Source organism: Colossoma macropomum, unplaced genomic scaffold (assembly GCF_904425465.1).
Source record: "Colossoma macropomum unplaced genomic scaffold, Colossoma_macropomum, whole genome shotgun sequence".
Classification (NCBI taxonomy): Eukaryota; Metazoa; Chordata; class Actinopteri; order Characiformes; family Serrasalmidae; genus Colossoma; species Colossoma macropomum.
In genome coordinates, this window is record NW_023494801.1 from 11,689,929 (window position 1) to 11,713,171 (window position 23,243).

A 23,243-nucleotide genomic window follows, 5' to 3' on the forward strand; every position below is an offset into this window, starting at 1 on the left:
AGGAACATAGTACATAGAAAAGCGACGAATCGATAAATTGTCATCCTATGCACACAGAGATAAACCACCTGTTAAACTGCTCTTTAAACAAAAGCATCCAAAATGCTTAAAAAACACACAAGCACACACACACACACACACACACACACCGCCCCCCCCCACACACACACACACACACAATGTGAAAGAGCAATAATATATTTCATCCCATATATGAAAGCGCAGACAGTCATTTGCGACCCCAATCCATATTTCAATTTCCATCCCCTCATGTAAACTAATTCAATCTGGGCTGTATTTCCTCACCAGCAATCGCCTGTGAGAAATGAGCCTATTCTCACCCACAGGTTTTAAGCGCCCTTCTTCCCCTCTTACATACACACACAGCATCTCCCTTACACCTACTCATAAGCTTCAGCAGAATCGGTGATATTTAAACTGGGTATATTAACTGTTGTTTGATTAATCACCAATACAGAGTTTCAGCCAATATAGTTAATCAGTTTATCTGTTCTGCTGTAACGTTATAATATCCACCATTAAAAACTGCACTCCTGTGCTAGTTCCCCTACCAAAGTTAACAACATTTAAAACTATGCTTCAAATATTTCCATATAGCGCAATCCTGGTTGTCAAGAAGACAATATTTATCATTACTGTGACCTCACAATTCTCAATATGCTCTCCTGAACATAAAATGGACAGTGTGGTACTTAAAGAACACTGACCAACTGCATATTTCATTTTAAAGTGCACTGCATTTCAGCCGCCGAAACATTTCAGCCAAAAATGAAGACCATCAATTTCCAGCTGAAAATGAAAACGAGAAACAGTGATACGCAGCATACAGCAAAACAGAAGAATGCCAGCTTCCCCACACAGGTTTTAAAATGTCTAGCTAATAAATTCACAAACAACAGAGCAAAAAAGCAAATCATAAATAAAAAAAAAAATAGTGGAATTGACACCCTCAAGCAATTAGCTGTTTTCTGTTGTCAAAGACGCTGAATTTTGTGGCTCTGTAGCCTATGTACTGTAATAATTACAATAAGATTATTTTATGTAAACTATTAGTATTTTTTGCTTTTATATTTAGCACATTTATTCAAAAGTATAAATACTTTCTTTTTCGGTTTTAGTTTCGACGTTTGGTTTTCAGCTTGGCGAGTCCTGAATTTCAGTGTTGGTTTCGGCCAATTTTCATTTCAGAGCATCACAATAATTAGTCCTGGTTAAGTGGATGTATTGTAGCGCACTGTGTGAAGCTTCAAATAAACAATATTGTATTTATTTCTTTATAATACGTTAATTACATGATATATTACTTGAATCAACAATTAAAATTCACAGTAAAACACAATATAATGAGCTTAAAGCTCTTACTGCTTCATCAGGAGGTTTAATATGTATCTAAGATCCTTCAAAAACTGCTTAAAGCTTTCACTGTTTTACCACCTCCAGTCCTATATTTCTGAAAGGAGTGATGTATTTTTAGGAATCTTACTGGTCTCCAACTGTTCCAAGTCGTTTGGAAGCCCAAAGAAAGTGATCAATTCCGTATCTGAAACAGGCCCTTCACTTCTGAAAATCACAATAACTGTTTAACTGATATGTAATTCCATGCCTGCATTATCCTCATCCAATCTGATAATGCAAGTGTTGTATGATCAAACTCTCTCAACGTGCAGCCTCACTTCTATTATTATGTAATGCTGCGGTTACCTAGCAGCAAATCATAATGAAACTAAAAGACATTTCAGCCAAGTCCTGGGCTTAATAAGCAGCTGATGACAGAGCCGACGGACAGAGAACAGACCTTCCAGCCCAGATGACAAAAAAGAAAGAGCGCTTTGCCAGCTACATGTTTACATGAGCTTGAAGCTTTTACTTGGCAACAGCATATAGAGAAAAGACTGCCTACAGCAAATATTACAGCTGTAATGATTAAATTTAATTACATTAATTACATTGTTTTTAAAAAAAGGTTGATAAAATCACACTTTCTTGATGAATCTGCAATAAGTAGTTGCATGATGATCATGCATATTTTAAATTCTCCTACTGTTCCCTCTGACAGTAAGAAACAGAGCCTGCTTCATAAAAGGACACCTTCATTTATATCCATCTTTTTAAAGAGTCTTATTAAAAGGCTTACTTGTTTATCTTTTTCCAATAAAGTATTTTTTGAGCCTTTTAAAGGATCTGCATGGTTTGTTACTGTTAACTAAGATCATTTTGTAAAATCATTTTTTTAAATTAGTTTTCTTTATAAACACTCCAATTTCCAAATTAATTATCAAAACATTCAGTAGATTTTCAATTACTAATATAATCGAGAGTGACAGCAAGGCCTAGGCGATGGGGCAATGTTACAGATATCGTCGATCAAGGATAAGCACCCCGGTGAGTAAAATCTAGTAACTGCTGCTTTGGGAAGAGAACAGAGGGAGAATTAGAGAGGACAAATTTAAAATCAAACAATTTGTATACGTGCGCGGACAGTATGGTCACATTTAAGAAGTGTGCGGGAGTGTTGAGTGTGGGAGATATAGAGATTGTTAAGAAGCTGCCTGTGTTAGTTCTCTCTGCTATGCATTGTACTGCTAGCTTTGTCTAACAGTACCTCTTCTCCTTCTACTTACTTTACACAAAGTTTGGCTCGAGTGCATAGAACCGAAAATAAATGTCAATGTTCCTTTGTGCTTTCCATAGAAAGACTCTCAGCAGTACTACAGCCAAGCTAAACTGACTGGGTATTACCATACTGCAGCTATCTCTAACCTGGAACCTTTAGAAGTTGATCTCTGACCAGCGTTTATGGCTGAGAAAAAGAATCTGAAAACGAAACAAATAATATGTACACCTAATGTTTAATTCTCGTTTACTGTTAAAACACTGAGCTATAACGGCAGAGTAAACTTCCCCTGCCTCTGCTGTGTGTGATTTACAATTTGCGTGAGTACAATTTGCAGTATTTTCTGTGCAGCTTAGGAAAATGCCTTGTATTTTAATATGTATAGCACGTGAACATGGCTTTGGAAACCGCCTTGAGTCTGAAGTTTCTCCAGCACAGAGCACTATTAGCATGCAATTCACCATAAATCTGCACCAGAAGCAGCTCATTAATGCACCTGTTTGCAGTAACATCTTAAACAAGTAAAACAGTTTTCAAAAGATGTTGGGATACGCAGTACTATATTGTTAAACATTTTTATTAACATTGTAATTAAGACAGTTAACGTTAAAAAAAAAAAGCATACACACTAAAAAAAGAAAAGGAAGCAGGTCAAAGCTGCAGCGTACTTCATTGGTGTTTGCACTGACACAGTGAAGAAGGATCAGATAAACATATTTAAATGAGGGTCGTGGGTATAAGGTGTGATTAGTGTGGGAGTTTTTAGAGCGTTCCATGTACATGCACGCGATTTTGCTCATGCCTTAAATTCTGTTTATTAAACTGCTTCACTAAACATGTGTCTTTTTGCCATTTTTCTTTTTTACCTGCTATATTTTCTTTTTTCGTGCTCTCAGTTTTCAATGGCTGTTGGAAGAGTCTATTCTGATTGAGTCACTGACCAGTATACACTACTAGGTTACGCTCAGAGTCGGACCGAAACAATAAAATGTTTAATACATTCAGACTGGTCTGAAATGTAATTGGGAGTCTGAGTCTGCCCTCCAACTGTCAAATCTGACTGACCCAAAATCTGCAGACTACAGCCAACAAGCACAGACTCTGCCAGACCTCGAATCAGGGCTAAAATCGAGGTAAAAATTGTGTAGACTTAAGGTGGGTTTACACTACACATCTTGTACCTTGAGTTTAGCCCTGATTCTCAATCCAGCTGAGTCTGTGCTTATTTGCTGTAGTCTGCAGAATTTTGGTCAGTCGGAGTCACCAGTAGGGAGAGTAAATCGAGTAATGTAGGGGCACGGACTCAGATTTTTCTGCCTCCCAATCACGTTTCAGAACAGTGAGAGAATAGGAAACGTTTGATTTTTTCGACCCGACTAGCATTATCTAGTAGTGTGTGCCGGTCAACGACTCAATCTGTATGGACTTCTTCAAAAGCCAGTGAAAACTGAGAGCACGAAAGATGAAAACACAGCAAGTGGAAAAAAAATAAATAGTGAAAAGACCCTCATGTGTGTAGCAAAGCTTTTTAATCGAGAGCACCTACATCTAAAACCTTAAATGTGACCACAATGATCACCCATACAACTTATTTAAATGTTTGTCTGTTGCTCCTTTACTGTGTCAGTGCAAACGGTGGCAAAACTGCAACAGCAGCAAGCTGCTTCATTATTTGTTTATCTGTCTCTCCTAGTAGCGGGAGAACACGAGTCAGTTCGGTCTGCCTCAGCAACAACTTATAGGCTGTGTAGCGCGTGATCCTCAGTATTTCAATTGTCCAAAAAAATCTGCAGTCAGTTAGTGCGAGATACTCATTCAATTTAGTGAATTTCGTCAAACAAGTTGCGGATTTTTTAAATGTGCACATAAGCTTTTGTTTCATAAGGTCACAGTTTGATCACGTGTTACCTTCGCTCCTCTAAGCGGATAAGAGATCCGAGTATAAACATTCACCACGCACAACCAATGCATGTCAAAAAGAGGTCACAGAACTTTTTCCACCATCATCAAAGGTGAAAACTCACATTCCAACTAGCTTAGGAAAGGAAAACATGCAGGATCTCACAAGTACATGTATGTTTGCAGTTGTAACTTGTGTACATATGTTAGCAAAAGGACTGACGGCACATCAATTATAACCCTACACAAGGACCCAGTTTTGTTTAGCAACCAACAGCCTAACACAGTAGTATTTAGTAACTACGACTGTGTGCAAATAATTCCAGAGTTCATGTCCTCAACCAATAGTCTTACTGTTTTCACTGTGTTGACCTCTGAAGGGGTGGCACTTCATAGCACCTTCAAAATAGACAAACCTTCTATCATTGCTTCCCCTCTGGCTATAAATAAGCACATGAAAAAGAGATGCACAACAGTCAGCTGGGGGACTGTATTATTACCTTTACTTTAGTGGTTTTACAATTTGTTTCGGACAAGTTAACTAGCTTGCTAACTGCAGTGCAATTACAGCTGCAGCCAAGTCACCCCGCTGCTGCCAACCACACCAGTTATCCACACATTTTTGCTACAGATCAGATTGCAGCTCTACTGTGTGGTGAATATATAGTTATCTGATATAATAATGTTCACTTTTGAGTTTTTCCTGTTTATGGTAGGCGAGTCATCCAGTTTGTTAACTGCTTTAGCTCTTTTGCTTACCAGTGTAATGTAGCTAACTAGCATGTCACTGCCGACACCATTACCAGTTACCTACTGTTTTTGGTACAACTCAGTGTGCAGCACTACAATCCCACAAGTATATAATTACCTGATAGAATTATTTCACTTTTGTGCACTGTTTATAGTTATTGCGTTAGTGAGTAGTGAGCTAGTTTGCTAACTGTACAGACTTCATTTGTCGCAAAACTTCTGGAGCAGCCTCAGTCACACCGCCTTTGCAAGGCAGCGTGAAAGGCAGAAGTCTAGTTTGCCTGCAGCTTCAGGCTTTAAGTTGAAATGTTTACTGAAGGATTAACTGTAAAATACAACTTAAGGAGTAAAAACTACCTGAATATCTGTCAAGTGTCAAATTATAAAGTCCTAATTACTGTGTTGTGCAAAGAACTTGCCCATCAGTTTTTCCTTAGGCCTTGGGTTCACTACATGACTTTTAAAGTCTTAACAGCTTATAAAAAGACTGGCCACCTCACACTATCTGACTGGCAGATTTTTTTGGGCAACTGAAATACTTATCCACACTAAACGATTAGGGATCACACACTATTCGACTTTTAAGCTGCTGCTAAACCGAACCGAACTCACTGAACTGGCGCAAACTTGCATTCTCCTGTTACTAGGAGACCCAAATAAACAAAGGTGAAGCTGCTCGCTGCTGTTTTCTCTGCCATTTGCACGGACGTAGTAAAGAAGTAGCAGGTAAACGTGTTTAAGTGAGGATCATTGATTTAAAAATGTAATCAGTGTGGTATTTTTTTAGAGGTTCAATCGTTCATAAACTCAACTGTGCTTGTGCCTTAAACTCAGCTCATTAGAAAGCTACGCTCCACACATGAGTGACTTTTTGCCATTTTTCTTTGTTTACTTGTCCTATTTTCTTCTTTCACACTCTCAGTGTTGCAGGAGTCCGTTTAGATTGAGCGTTGACAAGTTTACACTACCGGACTATGCTCAGATTCAAGCTGAAAAAAATCAAACATGTTTGATACGCGCTGATCGGTCTAAAATGCGATCGGGAGGCAAAAAAATCTGAGTCTGTGTTTCTCACGCACTACTCGACTCTCTCTCCAACTGTCGACTCCGACCGACCCAAAAATCTGCAGACTAGAGCCAACTAGCACAGACTTGGCCAGACTGAGAATCGGGGCTAAAATTGGGGTAAAGGTTGTGTAGTGTAACACTGGCTTTAGCCTAAAAAAGACCTTACTTACTACAACCTGCCAGATGCTGACAGACACTTACAAATAAATAAAGCAGCACATCATTTTAAAAGTCATAAAAAACACTATTTTGTACAACAGGCCTAAGTTTCTGCACTAGTCTCTCATTCTCGCCATAAGTGTTATCCTGAAGTTGACTTGTGAAGACTTTTTCCACTTACACATTTTTAGAGTTTATGGATTGGCACCAAGTTAAATTAAAAGTGAAAGCACTGAATGAAAAACATGTTACATAGCTTAAGTGGAGAGGCAGTAAAAGCTAAGTGAAGGTGTTTGGGTGGAGTGCTCTGTGCCTCTGCACTCTCTGCACAATGAACCAATTCCACCATCCTCCAGTCACCTTCACAAAACCAAAGTATTAAAGAAGGAAAGAAATAGGGCTCCCCGTGCAAACTTTAAATCAGATCTCCAGACTAAGGCTGGAAGGTATACCGGTAAAAATGTGAAAAGCAGTGCGGTAATGTCCCATTATGTATAGTTTACCCTATTAAGGATACATCAAAAGCCAAAAGGCGGTGAAACAATACGAAGCCCTGTCCCCAAGACTAATTATACCCGAACAGCTTAAATAATTCTCATAAATTCAACAATGCATAAACTGTTTCAGCATTTATGTAACTATTTACTTCATTCAGTTCAAATGTGTACATAATTTCTACATGAATAAACATAATTATTACCACAAGTAGGTAATCAACCATGTAAACTGAATTCACCACTTCTATTACATTTTTTAATTTGTCATTTTCAGTCTTCTGTTACCTTTTTTTTGGACAAAACTCATAATGTGATAAACTTGGCAATAATAATGATGATAACGATGGTTATTATTACTGCTGCTGTTATAGCCCAGACCATGTTACTTCCTTATGGCCAATTTTTCATTGGTTACATCTATAGCTGAGTTCAAAATATCAATATGCCAATGTATAAAGGATAAGCGTGTGGTGATGTGTGTATTGACACAGTGACGGCTGCATCAATATTTATAAATTTACTTTTACACAATGCTTTAATATACAAGTGAAACAGATTCTGCATCCAAGTCTGTGACCCTGTTTTACACCTGGAAACGTATCTGGATGGTATCCTGATAAGATTTTAGTCACATGCATTTAAACAATGGTAGTCTCTAGCTAGTTGGCCTGAAATCCTGCCGTGTGGGACAGAATACGCCAATGCATTGTCACACAGCAACCAGTTACCAACTGTTTATTAAGTTGTCTGCAGTTTGTTTGACATAGTAGTGCCTGTACAAATTGTTATTAAGCATTTCGTTTCATCCAATCTCCAACTATGTGCGTCCACCATGATTATGTTCCTCGCAGACCCGGATCATGCACCCAGTGACGTACTGCATGGGGAGGTTCAAATCTGTCTCAGACCACCTCCTGAAGTGGTGTGAGTGATTGGATTTGTATCTATTTTATATGCACTTTTTTACATTTTTATGTGGCTTGCCCTTATCCAGATATAATCCTGATACTCAAGATGCATGAAGTGACCAGGTGTAAACAGGGTCTGAGGATTGTACAGCGCCCAGCATGTGGTAAACCTGTACTCTTATAGATAGGGTTTAGCTCTTTTTTAAATTATTTGCATAAAAGGTTTTATTGGAGAAAAAAAGCGTTGCTCCGTGCCTCACACTCTTTGGAGAAATGGAGCACCAAGCAAAGTTTATTCATTCGTTAATCATTTGCTGTTTTGTGTGTGAATGAAGAGAGTGTCCTTTCCTAACTGTCATTATGGCCGTTATGATCATCATTCGTCGCAGAATCAAGTTAATTTCACTTTCACATATGCGGTTTAGTTCTGAGTAATTAGATTGTAGCTGCTGTGGTTAGTGCCACAAAATCAAGCAGCATTATAAACACAGATCAAAAATGAGGGCATTTTGGTTACGAGTTTATAATACTGCTTCATAAAAATTGTGTGAATAAAATTGAATAAAAGTGCAGAAGGTTAGGCCCTTAGAGTGAACCACATGTATGAAGCTCCTCCAGCATTACTAATGCATTCGTTGTTTTTTGCAATTTTAAAATGATCTTAAAACAATTTAGGTGAGCATTTACAGAAAAACTATCATTATTATCATTATTATTCTCCCCATGTTTATTTATTCATTATAACATCAGTTTCAGGAACAAATCTGAAGATAAATATCGGCCAAAAATGTCACAATATATGTACTGTGTTTCACTCCCGCTCTTCATCCATCACCCCAAATAACCAAGATTTCAATCTCAATCAGTCATTTAATCAATAAACAAAATGGAAAAGCATTAAAATACATGGCATTACTTACAAATACCAAGCTAGGTTGTCATTGCAGAGTTTGGGTGATAGCAGAAACTGCTTTGTTACGGTTTCACAAAGTGCTGGGGAATGCTGCCGGTCTGTGCTGTTCTGAACAGCCCTTCTAGTCTCAGACAGGGCTGCCTTTGCATATAGAAGTCTTAATATTATACTATAACCAAGATAAAGCAAAGTGTAAAAGAGCTCTCAGAACAACATCAAAAAGGCAACTTTCACCAACACTTATGTTAACAAAAGCTATATTTAGAGAACTGCTTTGAAGGCTACATTCACTTAACATACATGCCCAGACAGGTGCAAACAAATACACACACACACACACACAAGCCTGCTGCTCAGCTAAGCTCGAATGTAGCATGGGGGAAGTGTGTTTCAAACAGGTGTGACAGGTAGAAGAGAATGTATCTGTGTCTGTGTTTTCTTGATTCAGGGTTTCTGGGATGTCTCTACTGTCCTTGTATTACCAGAAAGTGTGAAGAAAAACACTCCTGATATCAAAGCATCTTCAACCAACAATGCCTGCTGTGTACACACAAAACGGAAATGCAAAGGCAGCCCTCCCTCACTACTACGGATGAGCGATTTCCTTCCCGATCCAACACCAAGCAATACAGAGACTGGTATACCAACATGAAATACCATCACCAGCACATTTAAGAGTTGTGCATGTTGTGCATGTGAAAAGGGGAACTCTTTGCAAATGTGCAGAGATGAAAAAGTACAGTACTGTGCAAAAGTCAGAGACTAAATTTGAAACAGCCTACGTATATACACACACATGCATGAAAATGGACTTGTGGGACATTTCTGCCTGTCAACAAATGCAGTGAGAGACTGACATAATAAATGTGCATGGTACATACAGTCATGAAATCCAGTCATAAGCGGTCACTGGAGGCATGATCACACGGCAATGCAAGGTGTAAACTAAAGACATGCAATTTAGCCAAACAGATATTCAAATAATGTCTTACATATTCGAATAAGAGCTTTTTTCAAAAACACATTTTATAATAAGAGAAATATCGAGAATCAACAGGATCAGAAATATTGATGTTTTGTTTCTGCTGTCCATCACATTGTTTTGAAAGAAAAGCTGAAAATACATTAACACTAAAAAGTCATTTTTGCACGTGACCTATATCTGTCTAATGTTTACAATAAAGCGTAAGCCTCCTTTTGGTGGTTCTTCAGTAAAGGTAGTGGTTCTGTTTAGAACCATAAGTTGTATACAGAACCATTTCCTGCTGAAACGGTTCTTCAGATGGATAGAGAATGTGTTGTATTTGGTTTTGAAGGTGACAATAGCAGAACTCTCTTTGGTGCTATGTGGAACCATTTTCAACAAGCTTCTATATAGAACCATATATACAACACACTCTCCATCAGTCTGAAAAACCACTTTACCATGCAAAGAACCATAAGCAGTAAATGATTCTATACAGAACCCACGGTTCCAAACAGGACCACTGACTTTACTAAAGAACCCTTGAAGAAGCATCTTAGTTAAGTGTGCGGCACTTCTCCACAGTTCTAGCATGAACAACAGCAAGTGTGGCGAAAAGCGCAAACACTACTAAAAATGCCTAAAGAGACATCCCTTCCTCATTACTCTCACTGTCCATCCATGTCGGGATCCTTGTCCTGCTGTAATGACCGCTCCATCTAGCCCAACTCGCCATCCAGACCTACTTTCTGCAATGCAGCACCCACTGAACCCATCTTCTCCCAACCTCAGTGTAGCTCACTTTCTGGCAGAGTGCACCCCTGCAGCGCTGCACTGCGCATGCAGAGAAAAGGCTCATTATTTAGCAGCAGCTGGAGTCGGGTCAGTGCGCATGCGCAGACACAATTCTCTGTACACAACATAGGGGATCTTTATTTGGCAAAAGGCTGACGCACAGGCCCCTTAACAGAAACAACTTACTCGCTAATGTATCCCAGATTGGTCATAAATGCCTAGCCATGGCATACTAATCTACTATACAAGCTATTTACACCACAGAACAACTCACCTTGTTTTGAAAAGGTACTAAAAGAGAGATGGGCGCTGACCCTCCACTCAACAAACAGAGCCAAAATGCTAACAACTTATATCCAGGCTAGTTAGCTAAGCTAGCATGCTAAGTTGGACAGCTGGTTGAAAAGATGCGAGAGTTTTAAATATGAGGCAACACCAGCTGGTGGCAGTGGCTTAGCACGCCGACTATCAGGACGTATAAACAACGAGCCACCGAAACCTCTCCATATAATACACCGGCCAAAAAGCAGTAATGAACTCAAATGCCGATGTGATTCTTGCTCATTATGTAAGAATAACAGAATAACTGGCAGCCTGTAGCTTGAAGCTACTGAAGTCTGCTGCTTTAGCTCCTGGCTAGCCCGTCAACAGACTCCTAAGCTACAGCTAACGACCGTAAAATGTCTCCGCGCACGAGCTAACGCTCGCGTCTTCCGTTCATCCGCTTCAGGAGAAGCGCGACAGCCGACCATCATTAAAATGTGAGGCTTGTAACGCCATATTTTTCTTTCCAAACTTACCTTTTTGAGGCTTTTCTTCGACCGTATCGGATATTTTTCTGTCGCGCTGCTTCACGTCCGGGTTAAGCGTGTGACGACAAAAATCGGGCACGCGCACGCAGGAAAAGGGGAGCGCGCCCCGTGTTCCAGCTCCATTCAACTCAGTTCAGATCAGTTCAGTGCAGATCAGGGCTGGATTTAGTGATTGTGGGGCTGTGGGAAAAAGACAGGAATGAGGCCCCTGAATGAAATTTTTAAATGTGCAATACGTGTAAAATATCTCTATAGTGTAAACATTTTTTAGTGTTTATAAGGAGTAATATAATCAATACTCCATGTGCAATTCGGATAAGATATCCTTACAGTGTAAATATTTTTTTGCTTTTTTATTTATAATTGTTTATTTTGTTAAATTTTGTGAATAGAGTTTATGTGAAGGATTTTATATTTTTTATCTTACTTTTTTATCTTTAGTATTAGTATTTAGTTGTGGCTCCCAAGTGGTACGTCCGTTTGCAATGCAAACCAATTATATCTTGGCATGTGAACTCATCTAGTTGATAATATAGACTATGTCTCATTTTGAGATTGTTGTAAGAATATTATAAGATAATTTAACTTAAGTATAAGTAATTAAACTTTCTTAAGTGCAATTTTCTCACTACATTAGCAAGTAATTAGGCTTGTTTTTTGCTTGAAACAATGTAAATTATATTCCAATATAGTGAGATAATTTAGTAGAAAGTAACATAATAAAGTATTTTTTTTCTTTGTTTATATTGTTTTCCAGGAAGTAATAAGTAATGTATTTGACATTCCCAGTATAGACATCCTGAAGGCTTAATTAATTTTGAACACTTGCTTGCTGTGATTTTTGTGTTTCTCTACTGCACTTGTATAATTTTTATTTGAATTTCCCTCTCAACACCCAGAAAATCACACCAAAGAACCTCCTGTGCAGTCTGTCTTCACGCAGTGTCGTCACGTAACAAGATGAAATAGTCCATTATAATGATGATCAGGGGGTGGGGCTGTTTTGAAATTATTGGAAAACATCAACACATACAGTACATCTAATTTGTATTTTATAATTAGTATGGTCCCTGGCTCTTGGGGGCCCTAGACGGCTGCCTACCATTGCAAAGTGCAAAGACTGCCCCTGCTTTAGATCGACAGATCAAATATTGTCTGAAAGCATTCTTGCAAAAACTCCAAGTAGGGAAGTTTTTCTTAAAAGCTTCCCTACAAGAAGAAACGCTGAGAGAAATGAAATAGCACCAGATAGAATTATGATATATTTGTATACAGAGGGGAACCATCAGGGCCTTCTAGATTTCTAAACTAAAAATATACATAATGCATATCTGGATTTTTAGTGAATTTTATATTAAATAGACTTGTGCTTGTATTTAAACTCAGCAATTACAGTACTGCTCTTGTTTCATTGTTATGTTTTGAATGGAAACAAAAGCGTTGAATAAATCAAAATACATTATTTGCCAGCAGATCTTTAAAACAATTAAAAACTGAAAATTGCTGGTGCATAAGCATTCTTCCTGCCAGATTTGTTCCAGGTCGTTCAGGTTAGTTGGATGATACTTATGGCCCACAGTTTTCAAATATTGCCACAAATTTTGATTCTCGATTTGACTGAGATCTGGGCTTTGACTTGGCCATTGTAGAACATTCACCTTTTTGTTGTTTAAATACTCCTGTGTTGCTCTGGCTGAAAAGTTTCTCCCAGGCTTTAGTTTTTCAGCAGTCTGAAGGAGGCTGTCTTGCAGTATCTCCCTTTATTTTGTACCATCTATCCGTCCTTCAATTTTAATAAGATTGCCAGTCCAACAACACGATGCTGCCACCCCCATACTTCACTGTTGAGATGGGGTCTATTGAGGAATGAGAAGTATTAGGTTTATGCCACACATAGTATTTTAAGTTGTTGCCAAAAAAGCTCAATTTTTGTCTCATCTAAAAAAGCCTTAACCTAAATCTAGTTGGTTCACTCTGATGCTTTCTGACAAACTCCAGACAAGCTTTGACAAGGTTTTTCAGTAATCAGTTTGTTTTCTTCAGTAGTGGAGTCATGGCTTCTTTCTAGTCACTCTCCCATACAGGCCAGTTGTGTGCAAAGCTCTTGATATCACTAACAAGTCCCCTTCTTGCTCTGATGCTGAGTTTTGAGGGATGGCCTTGTCCAGGCAGTGCCTGGGTGGTATTCTGAAGCTTTACATTCCTCACAATTGATCCAACAGTGCTCACTAGGATATCCAAACAGTTGGATATTATTTTGTAGCCTTTTCTTATCTTGCGCATGTCTGTAACTTCTTTGGTCGTTGGTCATTTGGTCTTTTGGTCATTTTCACAGCTTTCCTTTAGATTTACAGTCTGACGTGTGATACTTGAATTAAGGGGGTCTTTTATCCAGAAAAGATTAACTTTTTTATGATTCACAACTGGAGGCTGATTGTAAGCCAGTTGTTTCCTTGGTAGGACAATACCTTTCATTTGTGTAAACTTGAAGCCTCCACAGCACAGGGGTTGAATACTTATGCAAACAGCATTTTTCAGTTAGTAATTTTTGACACAGTTTTTTCCTACATAAAACCAATATCACTTTAAATGAATTCATTTTGAGGGTCAGTCTTTCAAAATTAAATATGACCCAGCATTAATATCAAAGTGTCATTTGTACCCCAAATGAATCTGATGACTTTTAAGAGAGTTTAATAATTTTACAAAGCATACATAGACTATATGGCCAATAGTATGTGGACACCTGACCAGCACACCTATATGAGATCAGGGTATATCATATTCCAAAACTATGGGGAATAATATGAATAATATAGCTATAACAGCCTCCACTCTTCTGGGAAGGCTTTCCACAAGACTTGTAGCATCACATGGTAGAATACTGACATGCACTTATTCTCTAAGAGGCTGTGTTTGCGGTGGGTCTCCTTGATGCAAACAAAACAATTCTAAAGTGGTTGTCTTAGTTAAAACCCAAAACAATAAAACTCTGTTATGACATTGAGTCAATCTATTCGTTCTGCATTTCAGTGGAAATTTGCATCTCATCTAAAAACCAAAACCAAAGCCTGCTGTTGTCTCATTTTCCGTGGAAGCCGCTGGTTATGGAGTTTGAGACGATTATCTGAATTTTTTTCATTTTGCCGGAAAAATAAACATGCTATCATCATCATTTTAATGATGTTTATCAAATGATTGCATGAGAGTGTTTTAAAGGGACGCTCATTTTGTTTGCTTGCGATATTGTTGGATTTCATCTGATAGTCACTGCAGTAGAATAAACAGTGACATTCACTCTCTCTTTGAGAGGGACATCAGTGAGTGAGTGACTGTGTGAGTGAGTGAGCGAGTGTGTGTATGTGCTGTGTGTGTGTGTGTGCAGGTTCTGTGTTCCTCTTCCAGCCCTGCGTCTGCAGAGAGATGTGAATCCCAGCCAAAGGAAGTTCATGAAAAAAACACTCAGTGGGGAGAAAAAAAACTTGAAAGGAAGAAAAAGGGGAATAAGATCAAAAACAACAGGGGGAGCATGTGAAGATATGCACGGCTTCGCAAACTGTGAATAGTGCTGTGTGTTAAATGTGACCCCATAACTTGATTAAAGTGGAATTTCACCAGTTTTTCAAAATGCCTGCATAATTCAATTGTTGAGATATAATAAAAGTCATTCAGAGTTTGATGTGAAAAGGTTAATTGCAGAGAAACCTACCAACAAAGGCTTCTTTACAGTGGTGGTGATAGGAACCAGGAGTCATGATGTCCACAACACAAACAGTCATTTTATTTACTGTCCAAAAGCAGCAATGAAGAGACACGTGTCTACATATATCTAGCTACTGCATCTTTGTTGTAATATCAATTACCACAAACTACGAAAATTCAACATGTTTCCCTGATGTGAACAGTAATTTTGAGTGGTTTGATCTAAAATGGTCCATTATAGAGAAACTTACTGACTCTGATTTCCTTACAGTGGTGGTGATAGGAACTAAGAATCATAATGTCTACAACACAAATAGCCATTTTATTTTGTATCCAAAATCAGCAGTGGACCTACACCTGTCTTCTGAGTTTTTATATGTAATGTTTCTATTTATATAGTGAGTTTTTATATGTAATGTTTTTATATACTGAACTTTTATAAGTAACATAAAAAATTACATTTTAGCCCAAAATTGTATCTCAAATCTGTTGTAAAACAATGCAACAATTTAATGCAAAATCTTCCTGTAAGGTAGCTTTTGGTTTTTTATGTTTATCTTTTTTCACAAGTTTTTTGTTGCTGTGAGTGTTTTTTTCAGAAATATTCAGTGTAATTCAGTGGTTGAGATGTGAACAGTAATTCAGAGTGGTTTGATCTGAAATGGTTATAGAGAAGCTGACAGACTCAGATTTCCTTACAGTGGTGGTGATAGGAACTAAGAATCATAATGTCTACAACACAAATATAGACATTTTCTTATTATCTAAATGACCAGCGGACCTGCACAAACTCTTCTGAGTTTTCATTTATAATGTAAAGTAATAATAGTTAATTAGTAATAAATCTGAGACAAAAGTTTTCTTTGATATCTGTTTTGCCCTAGAACACCCTGCATGTACCTCTCCACCCTGAGGCTGCCCTGTGTTGTGCTTCTTGCAAAAAGCAGGCTGGGCTGAAACACTCTGTATTACTACAGTGTGAACAGGCGTGGCTAAACTGCTTTAGGCTGAATAGGCAAATATATGTAAGTGCTTTGGTTTTTGTGGCATCACAGAAACAATGAATTCAAAACGGGCTGTTTTTGTTTTTGCTGCTTAGCTGCCATTTATGGACTGCATGGTCAATACATGGACCGGGGAATGAACGGTATGTTTTGAAACTGTAGCAATGTTTATATATTATATCAAACTCTGTCAAACAAATGAGGAAAAAATGCTCCATTTTAAAGGCCCTTTAATGCAAAAAAGAATTTTGATATCTTTTAATGGTCACATTTCTATTACATCTAAGTGCTGTAGGTAGATTCTATTAATGTTTTAAGTTATTTATCTGATGCATGCACACACATGCAAAAGTATGCAAAAGTATCGCCCATGGTTAAATTTCAGAACACAGAGTGTTCAAACTTTTGCATAGAACTGTAGGTTGTAGGTGAAGGACACTTTTTTTAGTTTTACTTTACATACATATTTGTCAGTGTAATAATGCTGAGCAGCTGCACATTGACTTTCATAAGTGAGTTTTAATGCATTGAGTTTTCTATTCTTAGTACAGTATAGCACATGAAAATGATTGTAGTAATGGACTATACGCTTTGCATGCAGCAGATAGAGATTAGGTTGAAATGCACCAGGGTATTCAAACACAAAGCTTGCTAAAGCTGGTTCCAGTGCTGTGTGGCCTGCAGAAGCTGCACTTTGTGCCCTTTTTTTTTCAAAATGCCCGCATGTATTATACAACACCAGCAGCCTGGCACACAGTGCGTGGTATGACTCTGCCCCCCTCTGTCCCTCTGAAGCTGTACTTGACTCTAACTGAACTGACTCTCACGTCTTTGAAGTCTTAGAAGCATCACTTTTCTCAGGCGTCATTTTCATGTTTCACAAAGCCATTATATTTCCTGTAGCAAAAGTGGTGAACCGTTTCGCTGCTGACTTTGAGCGCCATTGTTCTCCGAAATCCAAGCGCTAACATAGCAGAGCGTGGTTAGATCATCTGTCAGTAAAAGGGAAACTCCCCAGCTAAGATAAGAGCGCTACTCTGTACTGCTCTACTGACAGATTTTTTATCTTTCTGGTTAAATGGTTGACTGTTTCTTTATAACGTGTGAGGTCATAAGCAACATGCTTGAACATCCACATGCTTCCCCATTAAAAAGAGGCTTTTGTTCCCTAAAGATCACTATTTGTGCTTCTGCACTGTAAGCATTCTTTGGGTATCATGTCACTTGAGAGCCCAGATCAGCATAAAAGGGAAACTTCCACCAACACATGCTGTGACAGATGATGCCATCTTGTTCCACACTGCTGTCTGGCCCTTTTTCTCATTGTCCACCAATAGCCTTGTTTTCTAGTCTCAGTTCATGTATCACGAGTGCTGCTCTCGCTGCGTTATGACTAATTCTGCTTTTAAGTGCAAATCAGAGTAGGAACTTCTTCACGTGACTCAGTCACACTAACATGGTTTGTGTGGCATATAAACCACAGCAGTCGTGAAACTAAATGTTGTAGTTTGTTAGCTATAGCTTGGGGTGGAGGGGTGGGGCCACAGGGTCGCTGGTCCCAGAAAAAATTGATTAGCCCCCCCCCCCCACCCCCAGTTAATTGCGTCCTCATAAAACGTATGAAACTTTCAGTAAAAATCGTGGCTTTAAAAGGGTAAATATGCCATTTATGAATCACGTAGATTGAAAACGTTTCCGGAGTGCTGCTGGACAACATCCACTTAGCTAAAGTTACTGGCAGTCTTGATAAATGGAACCTTAATGGAACAGAAGTTTCTTGAGAAGTTGGTTTAATTTTCACATATGATATCGTTTTAAATAACCTTAAAACAGGTGAGTGCAAAAAGGCAACATGTGATTTCTGCGGTTTGTTCTAATCACTATAAAAGCTATAAGTGATTGCAGATTACACAAGTGGCAATCATTGGGGTCCAAGCATAATGTCTGTAAAGTTCTTTTAGCAATAGAACACAAATGTTTTTTTTTTTTTTAATGGTCTCTATTTATAACAACTGTTGAAGAGGGATCTTGCAAGGAGATGTCCAACAAGTTTCATACACACTGACCTTCTGACCTTCGTATGCTAAGCAATATGTAATTTTAAACAAAATAATTTTTCCAACAAAAAGCAAACCACCTTGGGAGCTACGACATATTATGTCCATTTTAACATCTTGGCTGTAAATATGTCTCAGCATGTGCTAATGTGCTAGTATAGGCTAACAAATTTCTGACCTCTGAAGATGACTTCAGCTTCTGGACTTTCTAGTGTTTGACAGTTTCTCATTGTAGATTAAACGTATCAGGAAACCAGCTGGAGTGATTATAAATGCAAATAAGTCCATTTGTCTCCAAATAGTCGATGTTTGTCTTATATCTTTCTCTTTGCCTTTTCGTTAGATGCTAAAACTGTGTGAGAACGATCAGCAGAGACTTATTTTACTGCAAAGGAGGATTATTTTATTTTTACCTAAAAACCTAGTTCGGCTATGGAACCGCAACAGAACAGCAAAAGAGCCGCATGCGGCTCCGGAGCCTCATGTTGCCGACCCCTGGCATAGCTGTTGCACCCTGCAGAATGTAGCTCCACTCATACAAAAAATCACATGAATTTCACACGTGAGGAAGAAAACACGTTAAAAATGTGTCACATGTGAAAATATGTGTTCACAGGTAAAAAAAAAAAAGATATTCAGAAGTGAAAAAATGTGTAATCACCTGTGAAAAAACTATTTCACACTTATTATGTGAACCATATGTGACTTTTCTGTAAGTGCAACCCTTATGTAACAAACCTGATCCAGGTAATGAAGGCCTTTAAGGCATCTGAATGTTAGAGGCAGGTTTGTGGATTAGAAACCCCTGTTTCTACAGCAATTACTTGTTTCCATGTATTTCATTCCCAGATTGCACCACAATGCTTAATTTTCATTTGAAATCACTAAAACTTTCTCTGGATGACCAAGCCTCTGGACCCTGTAGAAGAAGTTGGTTTGTCCTATCTTTCACTATTTACAAGTTTGGCCTGTGTCTGGTTTTGAACAACAATGTAGCAGAAAAACAAACTATGGGTTACATATAAAAACTATTATTTTCATTAATCTACCTTTCTACAGTGTTATGTATTTAACACTCATCAACTGTTTGCTTTTTTCCTTGGCGATGACATCAAAAGTCAGCATCAAAATTCCCGACGTACCCTACTACGTCTGACTTCAAAGGGTGTCCATGTGGTGCCCCCTGATGGGAAACACTTTTCCCAATAAAACCAGGATCAATTACGCTGTGTTCATGACAAATGGGAGCTTGGAATTTTTCCAACTCGGAAACCCCTACTTCCCACCTCAAAGTGTTCACACAGCTTCAGCTGTTTGAGGTAGGAACAAAAATGGACAGCAAGCTAACATTTGTTTGGTGGCTGTGTGTATAAAACTCTTATAAAGCGTTTACATGAATTAAAGAGTCATTCATTTATTGCTTGTTTTATTTTAAAAGTGGAACTAGGGTATGGAAATCCACTGTTAACAAGATGCCAACAAAAAAGACATGAAGGCATGCAGTTTGATTAAAAATCTTATTTTGCAACGAGTGGTTTAAATTAAAATTATTTAAATATCCCGCTGTGTTTAGCCATATAATAAACAAATAGACAGAAACACACAAATAGAAACTCAAAGGTCTAGTTCAAAACAAGCTATTACTTCTTGTTCTTTGGGCGCCCCCTGTGGAAATGAGCTCATAGAATAGCAACTCGGAGAATCTCTTAAGAACCTTCTGACTTCCAAGAAGGAAAAATCCACTTAAGGTACCCTCCAATGTGTAATTCCCACTCAGAAGGTCAGGGTTTCTCAAGAGTTCAGACTTCTCAGAGTTGCAATGTTGTGATGTCATTTCAACATTGTGGAGCTCTACATAACAGCAGAATTTAAACTGCACAAGATATTTATTCATTTAGATATTTACTCAGTATACATAAGTGTATCCCTGTGTGTATGTGTTATGTAAAAGCTGACAGCTTTTCAGTTATACTCTCACAGCAGCTATAGCTTACTGTGTTCATCCCCCTTTTCCAACTTTAAACAGCAGTGAAAATACCTCCTTTACATCAGTTTACGGTCTCACTTTATTTGGATAGTCCACTACAGTCCCCTATATATTCTCTACAGATGTCCAAATTGTTAACAAACTATCTGTTGAAACTCTGGTGATTATAAACAGTACTGGGGTTATGGTTAGGATTTGGACCAGGGTTAGGGCTAGGACCAGGGTGAGGGTTGGGTTCAGGTTTTGGGTTGAGGATAAGGTTAGGGTTAGGATTAGAGCCGGTTTAGAGTTTAAGAAAATTAGTCAATTCAGTGGACATTTCGTTGAATGTAACTTAAAAGTAAATAGAGTATCTACTAAGCATCTAAAGTGGACTATCCAAATCAAGTGTTAAACAGCTTTTGTTATTTTCTAATATAAAACTGCTGTAATAGTTAATGCAGGTCCTCTTAAGATGCTTGCGATCTGTAAATTTGCTGGTTTGCTATGGACATCCATGTTTGCCCCAGCAGAAGCACTGGAGCGTGTTGGGAATACTCACTCTGCTGTCTGAAGCACAAACACAGTTCTCACCAAGTTCCCAGTTGTCACACACGCAATATATAGCCGATGATAATCTATAGTGATAAAACACCAAAGCGTCTTCATATGTGCCTTCATCTGGCATGGCTATCTCAAAGCACTGCTAGCAGCGCGTTTAACTCAAAGCTAGCATTTCACTACTTTCATTTGCCGCCGTCATGATGTCCTTCCTGGCTGATGCCTGGAAACCGCTCAGCGTCAGTTTGGAATCCATTAGAGTGGCTTTGGGTTACGGCCGTGCTGCTATGCGATTCACTAGAATGAAATGAAGCGACAGGCTTGGATTTGCCCTCTCGCCAGGCTGATGCCAGTTCAGTGATGCGGCGTTGGCACCGAGTTCACTTCTGTGTTGGCAGGGCGGCAGGTCTAACGGAATTAGACACAAATAAGCACACGGTCAACAGGAAGATTAAGCTCCATAGAGACCTCGAGAGAGAAAAATAGAACTTTAATTAAAGTGATACCCCCCCCACACACACACACACACACACACACACACACACACAGACACACACACACAAACACACACTCATATTTCCTCATTGTTTAAACATGTCTGTGTGAAAAGTTTTAATATACCCACCGTTTGCCTGCCCACGTCAGCCCATGTGCCCGCGGATCGCTTACCACTTCACTGCTCTTCGGAAAAATAATTAGACATCTTCAGAGAGGAATTGGGTTACCTGCACATTAAAGAAGGAGACTGTAATGGGAACGCACACCAGGGACACAACTAAACGAATGCCAAGTGAGGGATGAAGAAAATGAAGAAAAGAGAGCGAGCAATATGAAATTAATCTTCTCTGGAATGAGGTGTTGTGGTGGGTTTTAGTCCCACTTGTTTTTTTTTCTTTTAATCATTCGTCCCTCCCTAAACCAAACATAGGAAGCAGTTCAGTTATATTTATCTTTTAGTTTGATTGTTTGTTTGTTGTGTTCGCTGCAGTGATTGGATTGCCAGGCATTGTGTGTAATTACCAATTAGAAGAAAGAGAGAGAGCAAGAGAGAGAGAGAGAGAGCGAGAGAGAGAGAGAGAGAGAGAGACAGAGAGAGAGAGAGAGAGAGAGACAGAGAGAGAGAGAGAGAGAGAGATGGGGGGAGAGAAGGACTGATAAGGGAGTATTGAGTTTGCACTTCAATTAGAGAGTGCTTATAGAGTGTGGATTACACACTGGACTCATGGGCCACACCACTCTCTCAATTATGACACCACAGAGAGAGAGAGAGAGAGAGAGAGAGGGAGGGAGAGAGAGAGAGGACAAACAAACACTCACTGTCTTTTCACCTATCTCCCTTCCTTTCTTCCTTCCTTCATTTTTCTTCATTCCTTCCTTTCCTTTATCCGTTCTTTTACTTCTTCCGTTCTTTCCTTCTTCCTTTCTTTCTTCATTCCTTCTTTCTTTTCCTTCCTTCCTTTCTTTTCTTCTTCCTTTCTTTCTTCTTTTCCTCCTTCCTTCCTTTCTTTCTTCCATACTTTCTTCCTTCCTTCATTCCTTCCTTCCTTCCTTCCTTCCTTTCTTTCTTTCTTTCTTTCTTTCTTCCTTACTTTCTTCCTTTCTTTCTTCCTTTCTTTCTTTCTTCCTTCCTTACTTTCTTCCTTTCTTTCTTTCTTCATTCCTTTCTTCCTTCCTTTCTTCCTTTCATTCTTTCTTCCTTTCTTGATGAGAACCAAACTTGGATAGACTGTAATGGAAGCAGGCAAAAAATAAGCAATATAAATGAATATAAAATGCCAAATAACAAAATAAAAATGGACTCATACCAAAGGTTGCTGCCTAGCTGAAAACACTAGCAGCTGCCATATTGAAGAGACCACACTGCTCAGCTGAGACAGGCTTACAGCAAACCCCACAGGATCGCTCACAGCTCAGTTGGTGGAAGATCCTTTGCTTATGTTGCTGTTAAACTGAAATAACATTCCAGAGAATAGTGCAGCTCATTTTTAAATCCAGATAAAAAAACATATTTGTTAAGCTGGCATATGGCTGAATCATCGTCGCTCATTTTCTCCCCTTGTTTGTGATTGTGTTGTTATCAGACCACAGATAATTTATCTCTCTAATCTTCAGTTCATCTTCCTGTGTAAAGCCCTTTAGATTTTGCAACTAAAATTAAACAAGCGACATAAACTACATAAAGTTTTACTATCATTTTTTAAGCCTAAATTTTGCCTGTAGTTTTTATAGATAACAGTATATCACAATGTTGAAACCACTTAAGCAAGACGATTACTGAACAACACAACATGGCTTGAGGCAAGGTTGGGATGATTTAGGCCCGGGACACACCAAGCCGCTGGAAGCCGTCAGGCCGTTGGAGAGCGCCGGTGGCCGACTGTCGCCCATAGTCAGTGCTGTGTATAAGGCGCCGTTGGCTCTAGTCGGTCCTCATCAGCACCCTTTTGGCCGACCGAGCATTTTGAATCAGCGCCGGCGGCTGGCTGTTAGAGAGGGCGAACGAGGAGAGAAATGAACAAAGAAAGAAAGCAGTGCAAGAATACAGCACTCTCA

General features: G+C 38.8%; 1 protein-coding gene across 1 annotated transcript in view; it reads right to left on the reverse strand.

The window, feature by feature from the left end:
- The window catches only part of LOC118821828 (speckle type BTB/POZ protein), a 108,696-nt gene extending 97,221 nt beyond the window's left edge, over positions 1 to 11,475 (reverse strand). Inside the window, exon 1 of the mRNA XM_036590563.1 lies at positions 11,389 to 11,475. The gene's annotated coding sequence lies outside the window, so the exon portion shown is untranslated. The remainder of the gene's footprint in view (positions 1 to 11,388) is intronic.
- Positions 11,476 to 23,243: the final 11,768 nt, after the last annotated feature.